Source organism: Heterodontus francisci, chromosome 11, assembly GCF_036365525.1.
Source record: "Heterodontus francisci isolate sHetFra1 chromosome 11, sHetFra1.hap1, whole genome shotgun sequence".
NCBI lineage: Eukaryota > Metazoa > Chordata > Chondrichthyes > Heterodontiformes > Heterodontidae > Heterodontus > Heterodontus francisci.
In genome coordinates, this window is record NC_090381.1 from 96,586,386 (window position 1) to 96,612,854 (window position 26,469).

A 26,469-nucleotide genomic window follows, 5' to 3' on the forward strand; every position below is an offset into this window, starting at 1 on the left:
TTGAAACTGAAACTTCCAGAACTAAGTCACATGTCCAGTCATAAAGTCTCTCCTGTCCCTCAAAGAGTAGCCAAGAGGGTCAAACCCCTTGCTGGTTTCCTTGAAATTACCTGCTTCCATGTTCTTGTGTACAAGTTCAGATTCCTTTCAAAACACCCATAACGTTCAGCTTTTGTTTTGAACTTTCTTTCAAAACATTATGAAATTTCAACTATTTGCAGATGTCTCAATGTCCATTGAAAATCTTTTTTCAGTTTTTATTTTAAAACACACAGAATTCCAAGTTTATAATACCAAAACAAAATCTTTGTAACAACCTCATTCACTCTTTACCCTGCTCATTCTCCCTCTCTGTTTTTCACAACAACTCTTTGCCCTCTCTCATTTTCTCTCTCTCACACAGTTACTAACAATGGTCCTTCATCTCATGAACTCAAGCAATGTCTCCATTCTAAGTAGCACTATTCAGCTTATTTTGAGCTCTCATAACCAGTATCACTGTAGGTTTGTGTTTGTGACAGCAATAGCAGGATCATTCTCCATTTATTATTTGCCTGCCTCTGGACCAGCTGATATTTGTTTCACAGTTCAGTGTGCACAACAATCCCCCTGCCTTCATTACAATTTCACTATAGAATCCTGATTAGTGAAGAAATGAAACCATATTCTTTGAGCACGTGCTTCCAAATTATACTTGTTTCTGGTAAACAAGACTTTCACTTATCAAAGATATTTGAAATTTTACCTCTGAATGATGCTCAGGAAAATTAAACTTTTTCCCCCCCATCAGCTGCCATTGAAAAGTGAGGAATGGAACATCCTATAATAAACCTTGACGGAGCAAAAATATGACCAGTTACCTGACCTCCTTGTTCGTGACCAATGTAAATTTTTGGAATGGCCTTGGATTGAAAAGTCTTGTTTGTCCAACAATGTTCCCAATTTCCTCAAAAGACGAAGTCAATGATCATTTTTGCTACACTCACTGCATTCCGGATTTTATTTCTGTTTCTTTCCTCCAAACAAACAGAAGTTTTTATCAAAGGTTACTCTTCATCCATCTGGTGAAGCCATAAGGTTTCTCAACTTGCAGATTGCACACATGGGCCAATTTTACCTGCCCGGCAGGAACAGCGGCAACAAGTGGCTGCCCGCGCCAGGTCAATAATGCCCTTATGTGGTCAATTAACTGCCACTTACGGGCCCTCTCCCACCATCACTAGTATGGGGAGGCAGTGACATTGTGACAATGTCACTAGACAAGTAATCCAGAAGCAGGCTAATTTTCTAGGGACATGGGTTCGAATCCCACTATGGCAGATGGTGAAATTTGAATTCAATTAATAAATTTGAAATTAAAAGCAAGTCTAATGATGAACATGAAACCATTGTTGATTTTTGCAAAAATCCATCTGCTTCACTAATGTCCTTTAAGGAAGGAAATCTGCCATCCTTACCTGGTCTGGCCTACATGTGACTCCAGATCCATAGCAATGTGGTTGACTCTTAAAATGCCCTCTGAAATGGCATGGAAGCCACTCAGTTCAAGGGCAATTAGGGATGGGCAATAAATGCTGGCCTCACCAGCGATGCCCACATCCCACAAATGAATAAAAAAAAATTACCAGTGGCGGGCAGGCAGCTGAAGGTCTCAGGAGGCCACCCAGTAAAACCTAGCGGCCTCCTTGCAGGCTGGGGGGGCCCTCCTGATCGGGCACCCTGTGCCCCACAGAGGGCCCCTCCCAAGGCACAAGCCACCCCCACTACACTACATTCTCGTGCCCCCCCCAGTCGACCCCGCTGCCTCACAGGGACCCGGCCGATTGTTCCCGGCGGGACCCCAAACACTCACCTTCATTCGGGGGACAGCGTCCTTCTTGGTCCTCTCCTGGCTGCAGTCCTAGCAGTGGCCACCATTCCCGGTGGCACTGCTGCGACTGTGAGTTGCTGGCCCGCTGATTGGCAGTTTTGGCACAAGTCCCCAGATGTTAATGAGGAGGACTTTACAAGATCGACTGTGCTGGGTAAGCCTTTGTCATATCTGGTGCCCAGGTTGAAGCTGGGTGGTCCATCTAGTTTTATTCTTTGGGCGTTTCCATTGGGTTTGGGGGTCACATATAGGTCAGACCTAAAGAACATTATTGAACCAGATAGGTTTTTATTCCAGATTTATTTAATTAAATTGAAATTTCCCCAGTTGCTGTGGTGAGATTTGAATTCATGCCTTTGGATTATTAGTCTGGATTGCCAATCCAGTAACATTACCACTATGCTACTATTCCCTCTGTGATGATGACACTAATACTTGCACAAACATGGCAGTAAATAGTTAATATATTTGAATTAGCTCAAAATATCTAGGTCAGCCAGATCAGAACGGAAGGAAATCTGATTTCTTGTGTTTGATTGTACGCGTTATTATTTAGCACCTCTCACAATGCAACTGTGCCTGTTAAGCAGGGCAGGTAAACAATGCATTCAAAGAGCCACATTCAGCTCAAAAGACATGGTCGGCCTGTGGTAGACCAGTAAATTTAAAGGAAGGAAAATGCACCAGAGCTGTCACAGCGATGAGGGGAGGTTAAGTAGAAACAGAGAAAGGAAGTCTGTACCAAGATTGAGCAACGCCCAGCATGAGACTGAACTATATTGCAACAGATGAACTCTGCCCTTGTAAAAGACAAAACAAGAACATTAGTGTTCTTCAGGCTGGCCATCCCTTATTATAATAACCACTTTTTTTTTTAAAGAATATTGCCATGTGCAGCAGCACATAATATATTGTATGATCTAGGCATCATCAAAACTAAAAGTAATTCAGTAACTCATTTTGAATGCATTGAGCTGCATGTGGATGGATTTTTCAGAAACAGTTACAATGCTAAGCAATCTGTCTTGAGATTACATTGACAGAACGGTGCTATATTACCAATGCTCGTATACACAAGTCTAGTCATTTAGGCAGGTAATAGTGCTTTCTTAGGACATTTTACAACTTGTTCGTTGAATGAAAAGCTCCTACTTGGTTGAACAAAATTAAAGCCAATGTTCAGGCCACATTAAACCAGTCATGGATAATGTTCTGCCTATGAATAGTTGAAACATTCACGCAAGGAGCACTTAACTCTCCTCCTCAAGAAGTAATTGTCAAGCAACAGAGTACAAGAATTAGCAGTGTGAAAGATTTGGGTATTCTGACATGGGTTCATGAAGGAGATCAGAAATTGCAAAGCAACTGAAAGATTAACTTGTTACAAAATGAATTTAATTTAAACACTGATCAGTTGTGACTGAAAGCCATTATCGAATGGTCAGCATTGCAAGATCCCCAAATTTCTAAGACTTGTTTAAATTTTGTCTCTGTGTTGCAAAGATTAAAATATTGAGGTTCCACTTTTATTGATCTGTCCTCACATTACTCTATTTCTTTAGAAGTAAGGAACAGATGATCCGCAATTGAGATATTCTACATATAGCCAGGTATTCTATTCAGTTACATGGCCAGTGAATTGGACAACTGGGAACTTACTCATTAGAAATAGGATTCTGTCCATGACAAAAGGGACTCTTGATGCAGTCCTAAACTCCATTAATAATCATTCAATATTGTCTTTTGGAAATAATTTTCCAGCTGTCCAATTGTTTCCATAATCCCAGCCTTTTCAAGTTCCTTTGGCTGCCATGTCCCAGTAAGATAACTTACAAATTATTATCTTCACGCTCCAATATTTTAATGGTCTCGCCCTACCTTACATGGCTATGCGCAACATCCCTCCCTAACTATGGTCTTGTTCTTGTCCTCCATTCCCCTTGATAGTCACACATACAGCCTTCATGATCCTGGCCTCTGGAACACCATGGTCACTTTCTTCCTCAATGTCAAAGGCCTTCCTCTCTGTCATGCCAATGGTCCTTCAGAAAAACCCTATCCATTTTTCCATGTCCCCTCCTGTTTGGTATCTATATTTTTGTCCATAGCCACTACAGTGGCTGTGTAATAAAACTTACATTTATATAGTGCCTACGATACCAAAATATTTCACAGTGCTTTGCACACTCAATTATTTTTTGAAAAGCAACAATTGTTGCTATATAGACTTGCTCACACAGTGCTGCCTACATAAAGCAACATCAAATCATTGCATTTTCCTTTAGAATGGCTAATACAGTTCTGGAGTGCAATTATTCAACATTTGAAAAGTAATGACGAAATCTAGATCATCTGCATAATCAAATTGCAAATCACCAAACAGCAGTGTTGACCGGGGCTGTATGCACCAAAGAAGGCGATTGTGGTTTCTCATGTGGCATTCTTCTAGATAAGCAATGAAATATCTGAGAATTTAAAGATTGCCTAGGTATTGAGTATTCCTTCTTGAACACTTACTCCTAGATTACCTTCCTTGCTATGACGCATCACAATTAATCACTGAGATTAATTGCACTGGCTCTCCCAGATTCCCAAGTAAGGTGGAAAGGAATGATCCCATTACTTTTAGATAATGAATTCTGTGGATAGAACTCTATATTAAATTGGCCTGTGATTTATTTCTGTCACTAGCTACCTCTGTTACAATGTAGCCAGCTTTGTTCTATATAAGCGTTGTGTTTTAATGCCATAAGACGTTGGAACACAAAATTATTTCAGTCAAACACAGAACAGCAAAAGAACAAAGAACTGTACAGCACAGGAACAGGCCATTCGGCCCTCCAAGCCTGCGCCGATCTTGATGCCTGCCTAAACTAAAACCTTCTGCACTTCCGGGGACCGTATCCCTCTATTCCCATCCTATTCATGTATTTGTCAAGATGCCTCTTAAACGTCGCTATCGTACCCGCTTCCACCACCTCCCCCGGCAGCAAGTTCCAGGCACTCACCACCCTCTGTGTAAAGAACTTGCCTCACACATCCCCTCTAAACTTTGCCCCTCTCAACTTAAACCTATGTCCCCTCGTAACTGACTCTTCCACCCTGGGAAAAAGCTTCTGACTATCCACTCTGTCCATGCCACTCATAACTTTGTAAACCTCTATCATGTCGCCCCTCCACCTCTGTCGTTCCAGTGAAAACAATCCGAGTTTATCCAACCTCTCCTCGTAGCTAATGCCCTCCAGACCAGGCAACATCCTGGTAAACCTCTTCTGTACCCTCTCCAAAGCCTCCACGTCCTTCTGGTAGTGTGGCTAAAATAAACACACTGCAGCTAACCGAAGAGCTGCATATACAGCCAGCTCCACCCACATAACTATCTGATGAATTAGTATTTTTGCTTTAAAGGGCAGATGTCACAATAGCAAAGTGTTATCAAAAAGTTGATGAATGTTGTGATTCCCTATCAGAAGAACATCACTATTAGGGGCAGAAAGGCTTTTTTATTTTTGTAAATAGGGCCGCAAACTAAAACCTCCTAAGTCAATTGTAAAAGAGGACTGATGCAACATGGTGTTCCCTGGACTCAAGCCCAACAGTGCTCTGACACCTTTTGTGCAACACTATCAGCCAGCTTTGTAGCCTTAGAGGAGAAAGAGAGAGCAAGTGAACTTTTATGAGAAAGAAAGTGGACGTTAGAAAAAGCAAGTGACAGACTGAGCACAAGAAAGACACATAGAGAGAGGAAGTGGGAATGGATTAGTGTCATTTTAATGTACTTCATGCTGTGTGAAGTATTTTGTGATGTTTGAGAGATGTTGTGAGCCATTACATAATGCAAGTATTTTCTTTGCAAATTAATGTTGAATTAGGGTAGTTGCATAGGCCTTGAAAAATTGGCCATGTATTGTTCTATACCCAGCATGCTCTAAGGCAGCTAAGATAGGCGCAGAACTTGCTGAAGTAAGCTTACAGACATGTCGAAACTTGTGATTAAGGGTGTATGACTGTTGAATGGTGCAGACAAAGGGAAACAAATAAGTGACTGTTGAACTGTGCAGATAAAGGGGAGCAGATTAAGGGGAACAATGGGTGTCGCAAACGAGTCTGGACATCTGCTTAGGCAGCTAAACCACTAACGCTTACTAATCAAAGATGAGCTAATGTTTGGAGCTTTATCTTAAAGACCATGCAAGACATGATCTTGTGAGACATGGGTTGAGCAATGAACCTTTAAAGAATATATAAGGGTTAACGCTAGAGTATATCCTTGGCGGGAACCTAGGAACAACTCTCGAAGGCAGGACCCTGAGTCCGGAGGTTCAGTGATCAACCGTGACGAGAGACTGATCACCTCTGCGTTGACAGATAGTATTTTGTAATAGAAGTGAGACTTGTACTTATTTGGTGTCTAAATAAAACTGTTGTACTAAATTTCTCCTCGTCATATGTTTGTATTCCGATGTCTGGTGCCTGGGAGTCTGACATAATTGGAAAAGGGGTCAATCTTCCCATCCCGAGTTAAATTAGGCACAACAGAACTGGCGTAGTGGGCAGGATCCTGATAAGAAGCTTGTCTTAAGCTCGTTGGATCCGAACTTGACACTGAAATACAAAAGGGGAAGTTAAAGATTCGGGGAATTCTCCAATGTACGTTAGTTAAGGATTCGGGAAATCCTCCAGTATAAGCTCATTTAGGATTCGGGGAATCTTCCAATGAAAGTTAGTATTAAAATGGCTCAGTCTCGGCCCAATTGGGAATCGGAATTGAGGGGGTACTTAGAGGATAATGGCCCTCATGGACTGAGTTTGCTGTTAAGCTGTACACGGGTCAGGGATCCATAGAAGTGCAGCATTGGGAGGATGCTCGTTCTCACCACACTACGAAAGCCCCTAAATTAGCAAAGGCAATGGCCTCCTGTATGACTGAATTGGATGAAAAGGAAAGGGAAGTAGAGCAATTAGAAGAACAACTGGCAAAGACGCAAAAAGATAGGGATGCTTGGAAGGACCGGGTCCTCCAGCTAGAAAAGGAAGATAAGAAGTCCCAGGGCGAACAACAGAAACAATTAGTATTTTTGAGTCAGTTCCAAACTCAGGCTGAAAAGGCTGAACACAGTCGCAGTAAGGTTGAGCGAGAAGCTGAAAGGGCTAAAGAACAGTTAACTAAAACTGAACAGAAATGTTGCAATCTCCAGATCGTTATGAAGGTCTTACAACAACAGACCACAGACAACAAACACAATCAGGGTGACCACATTAAGTGTCAGCAAGAGAGCAGTAAACTACGACAGGGAAGACCCTGACGATGACTGGGGGAATCCCAGTGAAGTAGATTGGACGCAGCTTGCGTGGCGAGCTAGTCAGTATAATGAGATGATGGCAGCAACCATTATGCGGACCAGAGAGATTGGGATAATCCGCCAGCACTTGGTGGTCCCTTAGAACCATCAGCCCCCATGGCACCCGTAACCACCCGTAGAACGGACAAAGCCCAGGTGTGATAGGTGAAGGTCAGACCTTGACTTACACCACTCCGTACACCATCACTCAGTTGGCCGAGATGCAGAAGGAGGTCCCTAAGTATGGAGACCCAGACACCACTTTTACCGCCATCACCCAGCTCCGGGCACTGCGCGGACTGGACGACCGGGAGGAAGTAAAATTATTGGGAATGTGTGTAGACCCAATTCTGTTCTCCGCAATCCCGCAACCTCAACAGTTAGGGAACGGGATCCCTGACCAAACAAAGGCAGCCATTCTGGAAGCCTCAGGTGCCAACAAAGGCGACCCCACAGCCAGCTTGCACAAGTGTAGGCAGGGAGCTAACGAACACCCCGTAGCCTTTGCCAACCGGCTTTGGAGCAACTTTGACAAAGTTTACGGACCCGGATTGGTCATACAAAATTTAGGGAATATTAATGGACCAAGATGGGTAAGAACACTCATCGCCCACTCCAACGAGTCAAGCCTGAATGCTTGTGAATGTTATGACCCTACTGATTAGACCCATACAGAACAATGTGCGCTTAGGAGAATAACTAGAGCCTGGGAGCGAGATTTAGCTAAGCGAGAGAGTAAATCAGGAAGCAAACCCCTACAGGGCAAACTCCATGCCTTTGTCCCACAAGGACCATCATGGACAAATGAAGGAGGAGGTCGAGGACGATCCCTAACAGAGGACCTCCACCCCCATATTCGGGACCATCCCAATATGGACAGGCAGGGCGGGGAAGGTTAGCAGGACCCATAGGAAGTACAGGAAAGGATGGTGGGACTTGCTAAAACTGTGGAAGGAAAGGGAACTTTGCCAGGGATTGTGACACCCCGAGGCGACAACCCCGTTATAACTCAGAAGGACCCCCGGATGCAGGAGGGAACCAACCTAGACAAATGCCTCTAGAAGGCAAAGGAGAAAGGGGATCCCAAGGACTCTTTAGGATGGTCCCAATGACGGGTCACCCCAGTAGTAGCTAGCCAGGCTATCCGGAACTGCCAAATCCTCAACAATGATGGTGTCAGGCCTCACAATGGGTGTGCAGGGGAAACTGGGATGAATCTGGACAACCTACAGTGACCTGTGGCGTAGGAGGACTCCCCACCCTATTTTTATGGGACACTGAACAGTGTTAAATCATCAAGGACCCCTTGACACTTGCATGCTCTCCTCAGAAAGAATTATACTTAGTGGATTTACCGGACATAATAAGACAGGATATGGAACCAATGGGCATGCAAACCTTTAACCACCCTTGTATCTTATTGGACTGGGGAGGTGAAAACGGGGAAGGAAATATTATTGGGATTGATCTAATGAAACAGCAGGGACTATTCTTTGACCCAGCCAACTGTTGTGTATGGAAAGTAGGCGATGGTAGATATGAAAGAATCTGTGCTATGACCGAATTATGGCTAAAACCTGAGGAAATTACCCAAAATGGACAAACACAGAAACTGCTATGGGAAGTGTTTGCTAAGACTAAATATGATTGTGGTAGAGTAAACGGAGAAGTAGTGATTGAGGGACCCGAGCCTAAACCCCAGGAACAGCATAGCTTCTCCAAGGAAGCCGAGGAGGAGGTAGGGAAAGTAATCAACAGCCTCCTACAACAGGGAGTGCTCAGACCAATAGCTTCCACCAACAACTCACCCATATGGCCAGTGCGTAAGCCAGATGGATCTTGGCGACTGATAACTGACTATCGGGAACTAAACAAGGTAACGCCCCTTACCGCTCCCACTGTAGCAACCAGTCCAGAAACTCATATGTCACAGCGGCCAGCTGCCAAGTACTTTACAGTATTAGATATCAGCAATGGATTCTGGTCTATCCCACTGGCACAAGAATGCCAATATAAATTTGCATTTATGTTCCAAGACCAGCAGTACACTTGGACCTGCTTGCCCAAGGGTTCCATAACAACCTGTCTATATTTCACCAGAGACTGGCAAACTGCCTTAAGAACTTCTCCCGACCAGAGTGCCTAGTACAGTATGTAGATGACCTACTATTACAAACAGAAACAGAACAAGATCATTATGATCTATTGAAAGAACTCTTACAGCTACTGCAACAGGCAGGAGCGAAGGTCAATCCTAAAAAGGCCCAGATCATGAAAGAGAAAGTATCTTACCTCGGTATAGTTATTACCCAAGGAAAGCACGAGATTGAGGAGAAACGCCGTACAGCGGTCTTAAACTTACCCTTACCACAGGTTGTTAAAGCCCTACGATTATTTCTAGGATTGGTAAGGTACTGTAGGAATCACATAGATGGCCTTGCCCTGAAAGCCACCCCGCTGTATAATTTGTTGAAAAAGAATTCTGAGTGGGTAAGGACCCCAGAGTGCACTGTGGCTGTGGCGGCACTTAAGCAGGCTCTTGCAACCGCCCCTGCACTGAAAGTGCCAGACCCATTTCTGCCTTTTGCTCTTGAGGTAGCTACAACTGGCACTACGCTCTCAGCTGTGCTACTGAAGGAGAAACATGGACAGCTTTGCCCTATAGCCTATGCCTCTAGGATCCTGACTTCAGTAGAAAGAACCTTTATGATATGTGAGAAGCATTTACTGGCGGTATTTTGGGCCATACAGAACTTTACTTATATAATTGGCCTTAGCCCTATCACTATCTTGACAGAACATACCCCTATATAGTTATTACTAGACGGCCATCTGAAGGGTGGCAATGTTAGCCAGAACAGGGTAGCCAGATGGACTCTGCTGCTACAAGGAAAAGACACTAAAGTTACCAAAATCAGGTCCAGACCATGTCTATCCGTCAATCTAAATTACCAAAGCGAAGGCGAACCACATGAATGTCAGGTATTGACAGCAAAGGCTCTGAAAGTGGGGAGTAACCCGGGGTCTACCCAGTCTGTCAAAATTTTTGTGGATGGATCCTCATTTGTAGAAAACAGACTTAGACAAACTGGGTGCAGTATAGTTAGGATAACAGCAATTGGGGAAGTGATGGAGGAAATACCTATTAAATTACCCAACAACGTTAGTGCACAAGGCGCCAAGTTAGCAGCCGTAGCCGATGTAGTCTCACACCCAGCTACCTTTCCCCCACCTGTAGATATTTACTCAGACAGTATGTATTTGTGCAATAGTCTAACCGAATACTTACCCTTGTGGGAAGCTCGAGGATTTGTATCAGCCGATGGCAAACCTCTACCGTCTGCACCTCTCTTAAGGAAAATCGTTGAACACGCCAATAATTATGCTGGCAGGTCCGGCATGATCAAAGTTAAAGCCCACAGTAAAGAAACCCCTGAAGGCAACAGACGTGCCGACGAATTAGCCAAACAAGGAGCCCCCAATGGCTATGAGTGGGACCCTCTTGCATGGACCACCCAAAATAAAGGAGATATCCAAGCCCTTACTCCTAATCAGACTAAGGTCGAGGACCTAACTGAAAGTCAGAGAAAAGACCCCCATTTAAAGGGTATCCTAGAAGGAAGCCCTAGCTGGTCTGCAGGGTATTCCAGATTGAGCAACCGGATAGACACTAAAAAGGGTATTGTATTGAAGGATGGAAAATATGTAGTATCCAAACAGGACAGAAAGCAAATTATCTACCGGATTTACAAGGACACCAGGGTATCAAGTCAACGGTTAAGAAACTAGGACAGTTGTGTTGGTGGCCTCAATTTGGAAGTGATTTGAAACATTATGTGGAAAATTGTCTAATCTGTGCCCAAAATAACCCAGACCAATATGCTCAGAAAGAAGAACTGAGAAATACCAGACCCGAGGAAGGCCCCTGGACCAACCTACAGATAGACTATATTGGGCCGCTACCACCTTGCAAGGGAAGTTTTAAATATATTTTAGTCATCATTGACATTTCTCCCAAGTGGGTGGAAGCGTTTCCTACTGGGACTAACACAGCTCAGATAACCGCAGAAATACTCTACAACATGCCTTTACCCATTGGGGACTGCCTCGTAGCATTGAATCAGACTAAGGCTCACACTTCACACCAAGGGTGATGCAGTCAATTATGACCATGCTTGGCATAGATCAAAAATTCCATATAGCCTACCACCCACAGTCTAGCGGTACTGTAGAAAGATTGAACAGAACCCTTTAAGGGCATGATCAGGAAAACAGTCCAACAAAATAATTCAACTTGGCACAATGTATTGCATGATGTACTAATGACAGTTCGGAACACAGTATCTAGCTCCACTGGATACACCCCCTACCAGCTCATAACCAGAAGGGACATGAGGGGAATTGAAGGCCTCTTGGGTCTAGACCTATCAGAACTTGAAGTAGAAGCTGTGGCCCATGTGAAGGTAGTTAAAGACCTATTGAACAATCTAAAAGCAACTAAATTAACAGCAGCAGTGAACACGGGAAAAAGAAAACAGGCCAGTAAAGCCTATTTTGATGGGAGAGTCAATTTGTGTGATCTAAACATTGGACAGCAAGTTATGGTTAGGGTACAACAAACAGGAACCTTTTTGTCCCCTAAGTATGCTGGACCCTACAGCATAGTAGACAAAGCCAGCCCCTCAGTCTACAAAGTCATGATGGACACCGGAGGTACTCAGTGGTGCCACATTAATCAGTTAAAACAGTACGGAGGAAAACAGAGTAGCCATCAGCACCATGTATTATTGGACGCACTGGGTGGCAATGATGGAGGTCCCCCTCTAGGATGGCAACCACACGGTGGTTCAACCCCATTACCCCAAGGACGATGGTTACCCTGGGGAAGGAGAGACAGGAGCCAAGGATCCCCATGGGATGGACACTCCCTACACCTAAGAGACCTCCTAAAACAGCAATCAGACTCAGATTCTGAGAATGACGGAGGGCCAGGACCCTCTGGTACTGGAAAGTCGGTAGCCAGGCTGCCCCCTCTCAGCCATCCACCCCTCCAACTGCATCAGCTACAACAACCCTAAAGTGCCTACAGTAGCGAGGACATTAGGAACCCCTAACACTAGACCCAAAACATTGACTCCAGCCAGCTCACCTCACTCTGGAATGTTCTAGATCTAGGACCACTCAACCCTACTGTCTACCAACCACGATTGTATAGACCATCCCCAGGCCCTGAGGGAGCCCGATTAAGGCGAAGGAGACTGGGTGATGATGATTATGATCTAGGGAATGGTCCAGAATAAGTATCAGATATTTAGTGCTTGTAAATGACATCTTGGTTGTGTATCGCAGGAGTGAATAATCTGCCAACATGCATTGGTGGGTATGTGCGCTTGCCATAGCTACTTGCAATGATAGCCACCTCGAGTCCGGAGACCCCGAGCAAAGTAAAAGACATGAACGCAGAAGCAGTAGAAAGGGCAAAGGAAGCAATAAAAGAAAGCTGAAACCGGGTAAACTTTTCAAGAACATTATGGTACAAGGAGGGGAAGGTCCGGTGTGATCCAAACGAGGGAACTATCAGTATCATCGTCCGTAATCAACCTACAAAGCTGCGGTGTACGACCACCAATGTTAAAAGACAATCCAGCTCAGTATGGTTTCTGCATCAGGCACAGCCTCGTGAGTTAGACCAAGCTTGGACGGTTCCAATATGGGGCAAGCCTAATGGATCATGGGTGAGGAGCCCGAGCAACAGTAAGGAGTTTGTGTGGCATGAAGTACGATTAAAGAACCATCAGGTCGGTGGGAACTGTACCGATAAAGGGGTACAGGTGGGTTGTACTAGTACAGGAATGCTGTACCCGCCCTTTCCCGACCCCAAGAAGGGATGGTGAAATTGTACGTTTGGTAGCCGGACCCTGAGTCTGTACCAAGGGAAGGTACCAAAGACAAATATGAGGGCCCCAACCGGGGCAAGTGGTGGGAGGACAGTTTAACCCTGAACTCCCCACAACTACCCCGACCTTGGACCCAGTAACCTGCCCAATTTGCCTCCCTGGCCTCAAAAATGGGTTAGTAATGATTATCATACACATACTTCTGGGTGTCAATGTACAGCATTGGTTAGTACCGGTTGTATTGGATATATCAAACATAGCCCTGCCAGATTGGTGTCCAGCAAAAATGAGGGAATTATATAAAGTATTGACGCAACAACTATTGGGACAAGAATGGACGAATATAGACAGTGATAGTAAGGGTGAAATTTTTCCCCATAGGAAAAAAAAGAAGTCTGGTTAATGGCGCCGTCACGGTATTTAACATAGGCAGCTCAGTGTTTAACACTATCGACTTCCAAAATATAGACAGTAAATTGAGAACCCTAACCCAACAGCTTAAAAATATGTTAGCTAACCTTAACCAAGAGGACGGGAGAATAGCTCGAACCAGTTTAACCTTGACCGAAGGAATTGAAGGGTTGGTTACTGTTCAGAAGGGCGTATGGAAAAGGTGCTGAGGGATAGGATTTCTGAGCATCTGGAAAGACACTGCTTGATTCGGGACAGTCAGCACGGTTTTGTGAGGGGTAGGTCTTGCCTCACAAGCCTGATTGAATTCTTTGAGCAGGTGACCAAGCAAGTGGATGAGGGTAAACCAGTGGATGTGGTGTACATGGATTTTAGTAAGGCATTTGATAAGGTCCCCCATGGTAGACTTATGGAGAAAGTCAGGAGGCATGGGATAGTGGGGAATGTGGCCAGTTGGATTAAGAATTGGCTAACTGATAGAAGGCAGAGAGTGGTCTTAGATGGTAAATACTCAGCCTGGAGCCCAGTTACCAGTGGCGTGCCGCAGGGATCAGTTCTGGGTCCTCTCCTGTTTGTGATTTTTATTAACGACTTGGATGAGGAAGTCGAAGGGTGGGTCAGTAAATTTGCAGATGATACAAAGGTTGGTGGAGTTGTGGATACCGAGGAGGGCTATTGTTGTCTGCAAAGGGACTTGGATAGGTTGCAGTGCTGGGCTGAAAAGTGGCAGATGGAGTTTAACCCTGAAAAGTGTGAGGTCGTCCATTTTGGAAGGACAAACATGAATGCAAAATACTGGGTTAACGGTAGGGTTCTTGGGCATGTGGAGGAGCAGAGAGACCTTGGGGTCTATGTGCATAGATCATTGAAAGTTGCAACTCAAGTGGATAGGGCTGTGAAGAAGGCATATGGGGTGTTAGCGTTCATTAGCAGAGGGATTGAATTTAAGAGCCGTGAGGTGATGATGCAGCTGTACAGGACCTTGGTAAGGCCTCATTTGGAGTACTGTGTGCAGTTCTGGTCGCCTCATTTTAGGAAGGATGTGGAAGCCTTGGAGAGGGTGCAGAGGAGATTTACCAGGATGTTGCCTGGAATGGAGAATAAGTCTTACGAGGAAAGGCTGAACATTCTAGGCCTCTTCTCATTAGAAAGGAGAAGGATGAGGGGTGACATGATAGAGGTTTATAAGATGATCAGGGGAATAGATAGGGTAGACAGTCAGAAACTTTTTCCCCGGGTGGAGCAAAGCGTTACAAGGGGTCATAAATTTAAGGTGAAGGGTGGGAGATATAAGGGGGATGTCAGGGGAAGGTTCTTTACCCAGAGAGTGGTCGAGGCATGGAATGCCTTGCCCGGGGAAGTTGTTGAGTCAGAAACTTTAGGGACTTTCAAAAGGCTTTTGGATAGGTATATGGATAAAGGAGAATGATGGGGTATAGATTAAATTGTCCTTGACAGAGGACAAAGGATCGGCACAACATTGTGGGCCGAAGGGCCTGTTCTGTGCTGTATGTTCTATGTTCTATGTTCTATGTTCTATTAACAAGCTAATTAAGGGATTAAAGGATCAATCGGAACAAAACAATAATGAAAGCATATGATCCATTCGTGGATCATGGATGTTAGAACAAACTAGAGAAAACCTTAGACAAATAGAGGAAGGAGAGGTACCGGTATGGATAAATAATACTCAGTTGAAGGAAATGTTGAAAGGAAGCAAGAAAGGAAATATGACTATGCGTGACTATAGGCAGATAACTAAGGTCTGGTGGACAGATGGGTGTACTACTACAAGGGGGAGCATGTTGGGATTAATATTGGGAATACCGGAAATGCCCCAGAACGAGAACCCCATCTCACGATTTAAGGTGGAAAATATAGGAGTGATTAGAAATTGTGAACACATTAAATATCACAATATTCTATCTTATGCTGTTAAGAACAAGGATGAAGTAATTGGAACAGCTCTGAACAGATGTGAGATGGGAGGCAACATTGTGATTTGTCCCTATCCTATATATAAGACCCCCGAGTCAATGTGTGGCTTTAAGAGTAACCTAACTCTTAACTGTACAATGGAAACAACCAAGGCTACTTCTGGAATTACTCAAGTGGCGTATAAAGGCTTAACAACAATTGCTGTAAGCTATCCCCAAGGAAAGACAACCTGTCCAATAACCAACTCCACGTTCTGTATAAAAGCAAAATACTGCGGATGCTGGAAATCTGAAACAAAAACAAGAAATGCTGGAATCACTCAGCAGGTCTGGCAGCATCTGTGGAAAGAGAAGCAGAGGGTCACTGACCCGAAACGTTAACTCTGCTTCTCTTTCCACAGATGCTGCCAGACCTGCTGAGTGATTCCAGCATTTCTTGTTTTTGTTCCACGTTCCGTATGGTGCCTCAACAGCCAACTAGGATTGGTCAAGTAGAAATTGTGGACATACATCGACGGGAACAGGTGAATATCACCGTACACCGAGAAATTAAGGACACTCTGATACAATATCTTGAAAGGCACGAATATAAGATCGAGCCACTTCTGACTAATCTACAGGAACAACGAAGGATGGTGGATTTAGCCGCAAAAGGTTCTATGAGATTCAACAAAAAAACTGAAGAAACACAGAAGGAGATCAACCAAATAAGAACCACCAATTGGTGGGGTGACCTTATGAACTGGGAGTCTACTGTACAAATACCACCATGGATACGGGTACGTAAGTGTAGTTGTGTTACTGATTGTACTGTATAATATGTCTGGTATTCAAGTTAAAGTTCATAATTAAGGGGCAACAAAGGCAAGAGTTACTCAGGAACATGCTGGAGGAAAAAAGGAGTTTGATACCAAATGGGTAGTGATCCATAAAAATTGGAAATTTATAGGATCAAAGGGGGAAAATTGGTCAAGTATTGTTCTATACCCAGCATGCTCTAAGGCAGCTAAGATAGGCGCAGAACTTGCGGAAGTAAGCTTACAGACATGTCGAAACTTGTGGTTAAAGGTACATGACTGTTGAACGGTGCAGATAAAGGGGAGCAGATTAAGGGGAACAAACAATGGGTGTCACAAACAAGTCTGGACATCTGCTTAGGCAACTAAACCACTAACGCTTGCTAATCAAAGATGAGCTAATGTCTGGAGCTTTATCTTAAAGACCATGCAAGACATGATCATGTGAGTTGTGGGTTGAGCAATGAGCCTTTAAAGAATATATAAGGGTTTACTCTAGAGTATATCCTCAGCGGGAACCTAGGAACAACTCCCGAAGGCAGGACCCTGAGTCCGGAGGCTCAGTAATCAACCGAAACCAGAGACTGATCACCTCTGCGTTGACAGGTACTATCTTGTACAAGAAGTGACACTTGTACTTATTTGGTGTCTAAATAAAACTGTTGTACTAAACTTCTCCTTGTCATATGTTTGTATTCCGGTGTCATGTGCCTGGGAGTTTGATATAATTGGAAAAGGGATCAATCTTCCCATCCCGAGTTAAATTAGGCACAACAGTTGGTGCTCTGGACATCTGCCCATTTAGCAAGTCAGCTGAGATAGCTCAAACCCTTCTAAAGAATAAGAGAAGATAGATGAGAAATTTGATAAATCTAGAATTCTTGATATGATCTAACTAACCTTGTAATGTGGTTTTTGGCAAAGTCTTCAAATGCTTAACTAGTTCAGATCTCTCAAAAGATGTTGAACTTGCTTTGCTACAAAAAGGCATAAACAGTAAAACTCTTTAAAAGGAAGAAAGGAACAGAGGATTTAAAAAAGTAGCCACGTGCTAAATAAAAAAGGGGAGATGAATCCAGCATAAGGTGAGTGGCAAACTGCATAAAAAGGAAAGGAGAATGCTGTAAAAACGGAATCGGGAATGCTGCATAAATAGGATGAGAAAGGCTGCATGACAGGGGATGCTGCGTAAACTGGGTGGGGAATGCTGCTAAAAAGGAGAGGGAACGCTGCATTAAAGGGATAGGAAATGCAGCATAAATGAAGAGGGAATAAAAGGGATGAGGAATGCTGCTTAAACAGGATGGGAAATGCAGCATAAAAGGGATGAGGAATGCTGCATAAAAAGGGGAGGAAAATGCTGCATAAAAGGATGTAGACTGGTGCAAAAAGGAGATGGGAATGCAGCATAAAAGTGATGAGGAAGGCTGGGAAAAGGAATGGTGAAGGCTGCCATAAAAAGGGGCAAGTAAGTCTCCATAAGAAGGGAAATGTAATGAATTCTTAGCTCAGTGTACCAATCAATATCCATGCTTAATGTCCAACTTGGGGAAGAATTTGGCTTTGGTGAACTTGGGATTTAATTCCTCTAATGTCAGAATCTTGTGGGGGCATCACTTTAGGTATAGGTTTAGATGCCTTGGATCTAGACATATCCTGATTTCTCCATTCTTCTTCATTACGCACATAATTGAGCTGCACCAGTCTGTGTGATGATGCACACCACGGATGATGCCATTGCGCCCATGTCATCTAACTCACACTTAAGCTTTACTTCTATGTGCACGCTGCACTTTCTGGGAGAGTCCACTGACGGAATTGCATCCTCTCTGAGGTGCAGTACGACTTCACCTTTGAAACCTCCTACGGCACCCAACCTGTCCGGGTACATTTGTTGTAGGTCGCAGAGTGACTCAATGCAGGTACCCTTGGACTATTCTGCTGTAATGGTACCTTGGTGATGTCGTGGATGGTCATGATGTTGAGGTGCTTACAGGCTGGTAGTCCTACCACTGTTGGTCTACTCGTGTTTACCAGATAAAATATTTGTGGTTTCCATGCAGACTGCATTGCATTGTTAGTGTGCCACTGCAAGGGATGGTGACCTGTTGTATGCAGATAACTTGGCAGCGGTATCACTGATTTCCAACAACTCCGGTACATATCCTCCAGGATTCGAACTGGTAGGATATTTGCACTAGCGCCAGTGTCAATCTTAACCCTGAGTGTATGGTTACCAGCTTTCTTTGGGCACGTGATGTTAATGGTTGCAAAAGCTTTCAGTTGCTTGACTTCATCAATGTGATGTGTCAGGTTCACAATGTGGAACACCCGCTTGTCTTTTGACTGAAAGTTGCTTCTCTCTGAGTCCTGTCTCAGGTCTGTTTCGGTTTGGACTTCGCAGTTTTCTGGCGCTCTCCTTGCTGCAGTTGCCCTATTGCTGCACCTGTCTTCTGTTGTCTGTGTCCCACTGTGACCTCTGGCTGCATATTTGGAGCCAGATTTCTTGCACAGGCGGGCCCAGCGTCCTTTTGCACCGTATGCCATGCACAGGTCTTGCAATGCAGGACAACTTTGTGGTGAGTGAGACCAACCACACTTACCACACAGCTTGTTTGCTCTTTTCGACCTGGTTATCATGCCGATACTGTTGGCTGACCCTAGTGCTTGCAGGTGCTGTTGTTCAGCTACAATGGTTTCATATTTCCTGCCATCTCCTAGCAGTGCATCAATGCTGTGACCTTTCTTTTTGCCCCCAAGAGGTCTTTCTGAAACACTGCAATGTGTGTTGATACAATCATCAGCTCCATTATTCGATCTGACAGCTCAGTTTCTGAGAAGTCACATTTGTTGCCCTTACTACGGCATCTACTGATGAACTGGTCTATTGATTCCTGTGGCTTTTTCCTGAAGGACATCAATTCCAGACAGGGAATTCAAAAATTCACTCTTAATCAGAGCTGATCATCCAGCATTTCCCATATCTTTGCAGGATCTTTCTGGTCTTCTTCAGATAAGCCAGAGGTATTGATTCTGTGTAATCCCTCATTTCCTATTGCTTTTAGTATTTTCACTGCCTGTTTTTCTGGTTCTACAATTACTTGCTCTATGAAGCATAACTGCATTCTTTGTTTGAAACGTTGGAACTCGGATAGGATATCCTTGGCCTTCCAGTTCATGCTAGGAAATTTGGTATCCATCTTTCTGCTGTTCTTTTGCTTAAAACTTGCTTTAAGACTTGTTCTATGATTCTGCACGGTTTTCCATTTAAGAAATTCTTTGTTGTTTATACTAGCTGCTTGGATTGAGAAGAGTAGGTGTTTGACACTGCTGTGTGTTTATCTTGGTTGCAGCACTTAAGCCTGTCTGTTTACACAACCGTTCACTAGGCAGTTAAATTTTTTTTTAAGAGTTCATATTGTTCACTCTTGAGTAGTTTAATGGTATGTTTATAGCTGTGGCTGTGTGAATAAAAGCTCTTTTTCATGCTCAAGTGATTGAATGAGGTTTTTAAAACCTAGGCTATGTGGATGAGGCTCTGCAGTGATCGGGGTTTTCCTGTATTTTTGGCTATTGGACGTCTCCTGTAATGGCATCGATATCGATCAACCTGGGAGAGGAGTCTGGTCTTCCCCATCTTTTTCTATCTCCCACGGAGGCTTTGAAAGAAAACAAAAATCAATTTTTAAGCACTTTAGAGCTTTCTCTTTTGACTCAACCGATCACAGGAATTTACTTTCAGCCTGTCACTCTGTGCTCTGTCGTCTACAGCTGGAGGGAAGTTCCTTTATTATTTCTACTGTTTGGGCCAATATTTCTCTCGAACGTTCTCTCTTCTGGCTGTAGGAAAGGTCGTTTTCAGAGCTGTTTTATCTGTGGTCTTCAACTTAGACTTTGTCTTCTCATTACCACTGCCATCATATAATGCGTTCTTTATGTTGTCTGATGCAACATAACTGAAATGCATGGAGTCCAGTTGGTTGACGATCTCAAACATGTTTACTGCAGCTAAACTATTACACAGTACAGAGCTATTTACAAAACCTTACTGTGAGTATTCCAGTTGCAAAGTGACTCTGGCTTCTAGTCACATGACTATATCCTGGTACCTAGCTCATTAGCATACTAAGATCTTAAAGGGACATCACTCTTAAAGGTAATCATACAACAGGAAACACACACAGTATCCGCAAAGTAGTTCCATCAATAACTGGAAAGAATCAGTATATTGTCAATGTGAACAGGGGCCTCCCATTTTCCTGTAGCAGGAAGCTTTTCCACTGCACATCAATCCATCACACTATTTAATCCTGTATTATGCAAGGGTGGTAAAATAAATTCTGGGATGGGATAATATTTTATTTAAAACAAGTCCGGAAATTGAAAGGGACATTTGAAATATCATTCAGAATGCGGAGATCCCTGGTATGAACTATTCATCGCTGGCACTTTCCTAAAAGGAAGGTACTACTGTAGTGTGATATAACACTTACTACCATTCAGAACACAAGAGTTACTGGGATGTCACGGGGAAATTGGGTTCATGTACAACATCATGGAGGAGGGTCAAATGGAAGTTTGAGTCTTGCTATGCTCGGTCCCCAGTCTAAGCTACCATTGACCATGGAATTGAGAATGCTGCAAGTCTTAAAAGGGAAGAACATAATCTTCAGAAGGGGAAACCACATAATTGTAATCACTGGCTGACGCTGATAATAGTCTGAAAACAGGCCATGTTCCAACTGACCAAATAGACAACAGACAATAAGGGGAAACTTTCCCAGAATACTCTCAAGACAATAGTTTTAAAAACATAGAAACATTGCTAATCACTGTTATTAATACATTTTGTGTCAATGTGACTGAATACCAGTATTGCTTTTTCAAAAAAAAAAGTAATTTTAGGCTGCCATTGTTTCCACAGCAATAGCAGTTGGAGAAAGTAACCATTATGAATGCTAACGCAGTGAGTAGAATTTTATGCTCTCCCCCACGGTGAGTTTGGAGGTGGAGAGAGCATAAAATCGGGTGGAATAGTGGTGGTGGGTGGGGGGCCGCCACCATCCCGCCTCCACTGAAATTCTATCTGAAATTTTATCCGGGCCTTCCCGCCACGGTGCCAATTGAGGCCCTTAACTGGATAATTAACCCCCCAATTAAGGGCCTCTTCCTGTCGCAGCCGCAACTACCCATGGGGCGGGCAGCCCTGTCGCTGCGCAAGAAGCACGGCATGAGAAACTGTGCTGGTTGCTTCCCGCCTCTGCGGGTGCGGTGGGTGTTGTTGGGGTGCGTGGGGAGGGGGGCGGCACCTCGTTCTTAGGCACTTAGTGCCTAAACGAGGGACTTGGCATTGGGAAGGAGGGCCCACTGATGGACCCCCCTGCCTTTTCTGCCGAACCCCTTGACTCCCACCCCGCGAGACCTCTCCCACCCTGACCTACCTTAAGCCTGGTTCCAGCGCTGCTCCTCGTCGTCTGGTCACTGCAAATACAGCAGCAGCCAATGCCTTCGCAGTAACGTGCACTGTCGGCCTTTGATTGGCCAGCAGCTCTGCAATGTTGGGACCTCCAGTGGCAGGGTCCTAAATCATACAGAAGACTCACCACTGCCCTGTGAAGTGCCTGATCGGCACTAAATTTGGCGGGCCTTCCGAAGAAGTGACGTGAGGATCTCGACGTCGGTTTCCCCTGACATCGAGACCCCCACCGCCAGCATAAATTTCCACCCAGCATCTCTACTTTAGTTCCTATCAGATATAGTATTTTAACCATTAAATTTGTCCACTTCACATTTCTAATTCATATTTCTTCTCATTAAACTTTTGTTTCTATTGCAATCTGATGCAAATTTTGCGCTATCCATGTTAACAGAATCACAGAATTGTTACAGTACAGGAGGAGGCCATTCGGCCCATCATGTCTACACCGGCTCTCTGAAAGAGCAATTTCCTCAGTTCCATTCCCCTGCCTTCTCCCCATAACCTTGCACATTCTTCCTTTTCATATAACTGTCTAATTCCCTTTTTGAATGCTTCAATTGAACCTGCCTCCACCACACTCTCAGGCAATGCATTCCAGACCTTAACCACTTGCTGCATGAAAAAGTTTTTCCTCAAGTCACTTTTGCTTCTCTTACCAAATATTTTAAATCTTTAAAAAAAAAAGTTTAAATACTTTAAAGAAGGATAAGCTAGCAAATGCAGTTCCTAATAAAAATTAGTATCTATAATCAAGATGAGACAATTTTCACTGAAGTACAAGTGGGCTTAACAGGATCTCCAGATTCTTGGATGGTCCAAGTTTTCTGTTACTAGAGTTTAGACAGTCAGCAAAAATCTCAGTTGAAGACCATGGAAATTCCTCTTAGCAAAACACAACAGGAGAATGTCTGTTCTTCTGTAACTGACCAATGTAACTGTATTCACAAAAATTACAGTTTCTATATGGCACATTCTGGCAATGTTGCTAAAAGAGATTCCACTTCCCCCATCGCTGTGGTTCGAAGAAAAGAGTATGCAGGAGCAGAGGGACCTGGTGGTGCATGTCCACCAATCTTTGAAGGTGGCAGAACATATTGAGAGAGTGGATCGTAAATAGAGGCATAGAGTACAAAAGCAGGGAAGTTATGCTGAACCTTTAGGCCCCAACTAGAGTATTGCATCTAGTTCTGGTCAGTACACTTTAGGAAGGATATGACAGTCCTTGAGAGGGTGCAGAGAAGACTTAGCAGAATGGTTCCAGGGATGGGGGATTTTAGTTACAAGGTTAGATTAGAAAAACTGGGGTTGTTCTCCTTAGAACAAAGAAGATTGAAGGGAGATTTGTTGGAGGTGTACAAAATTAATACAGGCTTAGATAAGTTAGAGAAGGAAAAACTGTTCCCATTAACTGACGGTACGAAGACTAGAGAACACAGATTGAAGGTTTTGCGCAAGAGATGCAGAGGGAATGTGAGGAAGAACTTCTTTAGCCAGCGGGTGGTAATGACCTGGAACTTGCTGCTCATGAAGGTGGTGGAAATGAAGACAATCAATGATCTTAAAAGGAAATTGGATGGGCACTTGTAGGAAATAAACTTGCAGGGTACGGGGATCGAGTGGGGGAGTGGGACTGATGGGATTACTCCACGGAGAGCTAGCATGGATTCAATGGGCTAAATGTCCTCTTTATATGCCGTAAATGACTCTATGACTCTATAAATCAGTCATAGCTCAGGCCTCCTGAGAAAATTGCCAATTTCCTTCCCTACTCTCCTGAAGGTACTGACTCTTGCTGGGATATGCATCCATGTGCTTTGGCCAATTAGGCATTTTTCATGTATTCTTCATGCCTAGAGAATGAGAATAGTCTGAAAAGACATACTGTTGTTAGATTTTCAACTATAAAAAGGCGGCACAGTGGTTAGCACCGCAGCCTCACAGCTCCAGCAACCCAGGTTCAGTTCTGGGTACTGCCTGTGCGGAGTTTGCAAGTTCTCCCTGTGACCGTGTGGGTGTCTGCCGGGTGCTCCGGTTTCCTCCCACAGCCAGAGACTTGCAGGTTGATAGGTAAATTGGCCATTGTAAATTGCCCCTAGTGTAGGTAGGTGGTAGGAGAATTGAGGGAAGGTGGGGATATGGTAGGGAAGGTGGGGATATTGTAGGGAATATGGGATTAATGTAGGATTAGTATAAATGCGTGGTTGATGGTCAGCATAGACTTGGTGGGCCGAAGGGCCTGTTTCAGTGCTGTATCTCTCTATGACTCTAAAAGGCATCACAACTGAGCCTAATCCTGTCATAGGAATTAATACTCCAAAAAGCGAGTTGGAGGAGGATAGAACTGGAGCCAATCTTTACATGCTTTTATAAATATTTATCTATTAAGCATTACAAGCATACACCATCTAACACAACAACCACAGCTTTATTCTGTGTCTATAGTGGCACAAGTGATTCCCGAGTTAATGCCCACCACCTGCATACAATTAAGTACAATTAATATACAAGTAACAATAGCAACACAGGGATGTCCACATTCCCAAGAATGAGCCACTGGATAGGGAACAGGGAAGCAACCCTGGCTGCCTTTGGCTGCCTGAGCTCTTGGGCATCAAGATCAATTATAATGCCCCAAGTGTCACGTCAGCTGAGAAGAAACTGAGCACACACAGAAGACATGTTGCCACATTAAGCTTAGTAAGCTCTGGGCCATTGGGATGCTAGACAAACCGATTTAAAACTGATTCTGATAAGGCTGATCCATTCCTCCTGGATATATATCATTTAATTCTACCTGAGTCCATTATTTTTTTTTCTCAAGACACAGGCTTTCAGATGAGATGTTAAACTGAGGTCCCATCTGTCTGAAGACTGTGGATTCAAGTCCCATTCCAACACTTGAGCACATAATCTCAGCAAATGCTGCAGTCCTAAGAGACGGTTTCTGTATTGTAAGTGCTCCCAATATCCTTCCCTTAATGACTACCAAATACAGATTAACTGCTCATTTATTTTATTGTGGGATCTTGCTGTGCACAAGATGGCTACAGTGTCTGCCTGCATAACAACAATCATGTCAAAGTAATTCAGTGCCTGTGAAGTACTTTAGGACATTTTCAATAAATGTGTCAATGCAAATTACAAACTTTCATTCACTCCAACCTTTTTCAGTGTAGATGGTTTAGAAAGGCTGAAATATGGATTTGTACACAATCCGTGCAAGAAAAAAAATGTTGTCAAGAACTGCACATCTAAAAAAGTTCTTCATTTCTATTTTTTTAAATATCTGAATAAATAGCAAACTGCATGAAGTCACTCTTTAAACAAACCAAAAACTAATTCCTTCAAGAACATGAAGTTGGAGGAACAGCGTGACTTGTTATACTTTCGCTTCCGTCTTTCAAGTACTAACAGAAAGCTGACTGTTATGTTACTTTTATTTTTTTATATTTTTCATTTTGAGATACAGCACTTAAACATGCCCTTCGGCCCACCGAGTCAGTGCCAACCAACAACCACCCATTTATACTAACCCTACAGTAATCCCATATTCCCTACCACCTACCTACACTAGGGGCAATTTACAACAGCCAATTTACCTATCACCTGCAAGTCTTTGGCTGTGGGAGGAAACTGGAGCACCCGGCGAAAACCCACGCGGTCACAGGGAGAACTTGCAAACTCCGCACAGGCAGTACCCAGAATCAAACCCGGGTTCCTGGAGCTGTGAGGCTGCGGTGCTAACCACTGCGTCACTGTGCCGTCCATCTGAGAGGGCAGAGGCTCCTCAAATTAATATCTCAACTGAAAGATAGCTATTGGACTATTAAGTAGTATTAAGGTCACTAAGTTTCAACAATGTAGCTGCATGTCATATGATAGGAAGAAGTTTGTTTTACATTGTTGTGCTACACCATAAAGGGCTATAATAGGATTAACTTACTGCAAGAAGACAGACAGACTGTTTTTCAGGGAAAGAATAGTTATAAAATAGAGAAGCTTTGAGAGTATCCATCACACATCAAATGTTAATATATTGTATAAAACACCAATGAATCATAATTGAACACCCTTTAAACAAAGTATACACAATGGAAAATAAAGTTGGTCACTTCCTACTTGTCTTTCTGACATTAGCAAAATTTGGCGCCTTCCCAAGGAAAGAATCAATGGAGTTGCTAATCTGGAGGAACTTCCCACAACTGTAGTTAGCCTGTAATCGTCCTCCAGTACAGCTATTTAGAGCGCATCCACACAAAGAGTAGCTGATCAGGGGCCTTAATGGAATAGGCCAAGTTGAAAGCTAGCATTACAACATCCTCCAGACCCCAAACAGCCAAAAGCAACGTCACAGGAAAAGTGCTAATATTGCATTAACAATCCTTTTTGCAGTTATCATGTTCCAGTACTGTATATTATGACCGAGGCAGGAGGAGTGCACTGTTAATTCAGTCCCACTTCTCAGGTCACAACACATGTTTAAATTTTCCCACTTACTGAAACAGTCAATCATATACTCTATTTTCCCCCAGAATAAAGCACACCAACCAGGTTTCTTTAATAAACAGCAAAAATATCAGTTTATTATAAACCAAGTTTTAACCAGCAATGAAGTAAAACATACACACTAATTGCAATATTAAAGCCCTTTATTTATTCTAGCCCTCACACACACACATGCAAACCAGTTAACCGGGGGGAACAAAGGGATTTTTGTTTACAGCTATTACAAAGAA

The 26,469-nt window shown here is 43.6% G+C and overlaps 1 protein-coding gene and 1 long non-coding RNA gene across 4 annotated transcripts in view; one reads left to right on the top strand and one right to left on the bottom strand.

Annotated features, from left to right (window-relative positions):
• LOC137375409 (sodium/hydrogen exchanger 9-like) overlaps positions 1–26,469 on the bottom strand; it is a 490,009-nt gene that overhangs the window by 142,245 nt on the left and 321,295 nt on the right. The window lies entirely within an intron of this gene.
• Positions 16,775–26,469, top strand: part of LOC137375410 (uncharacterized) — an 88,741-nt gene continuing 79,046 nt past the window's right edge. The window contains exon 1 of the long non-coding RNA XR_010975997.1: positions 16,775–16,860. This is a non-coding gene — a long non-coding RNA (uncharacterized lncRNA). The remainder of the gene's footprint in view (positions 16,861–26,469) is intronic.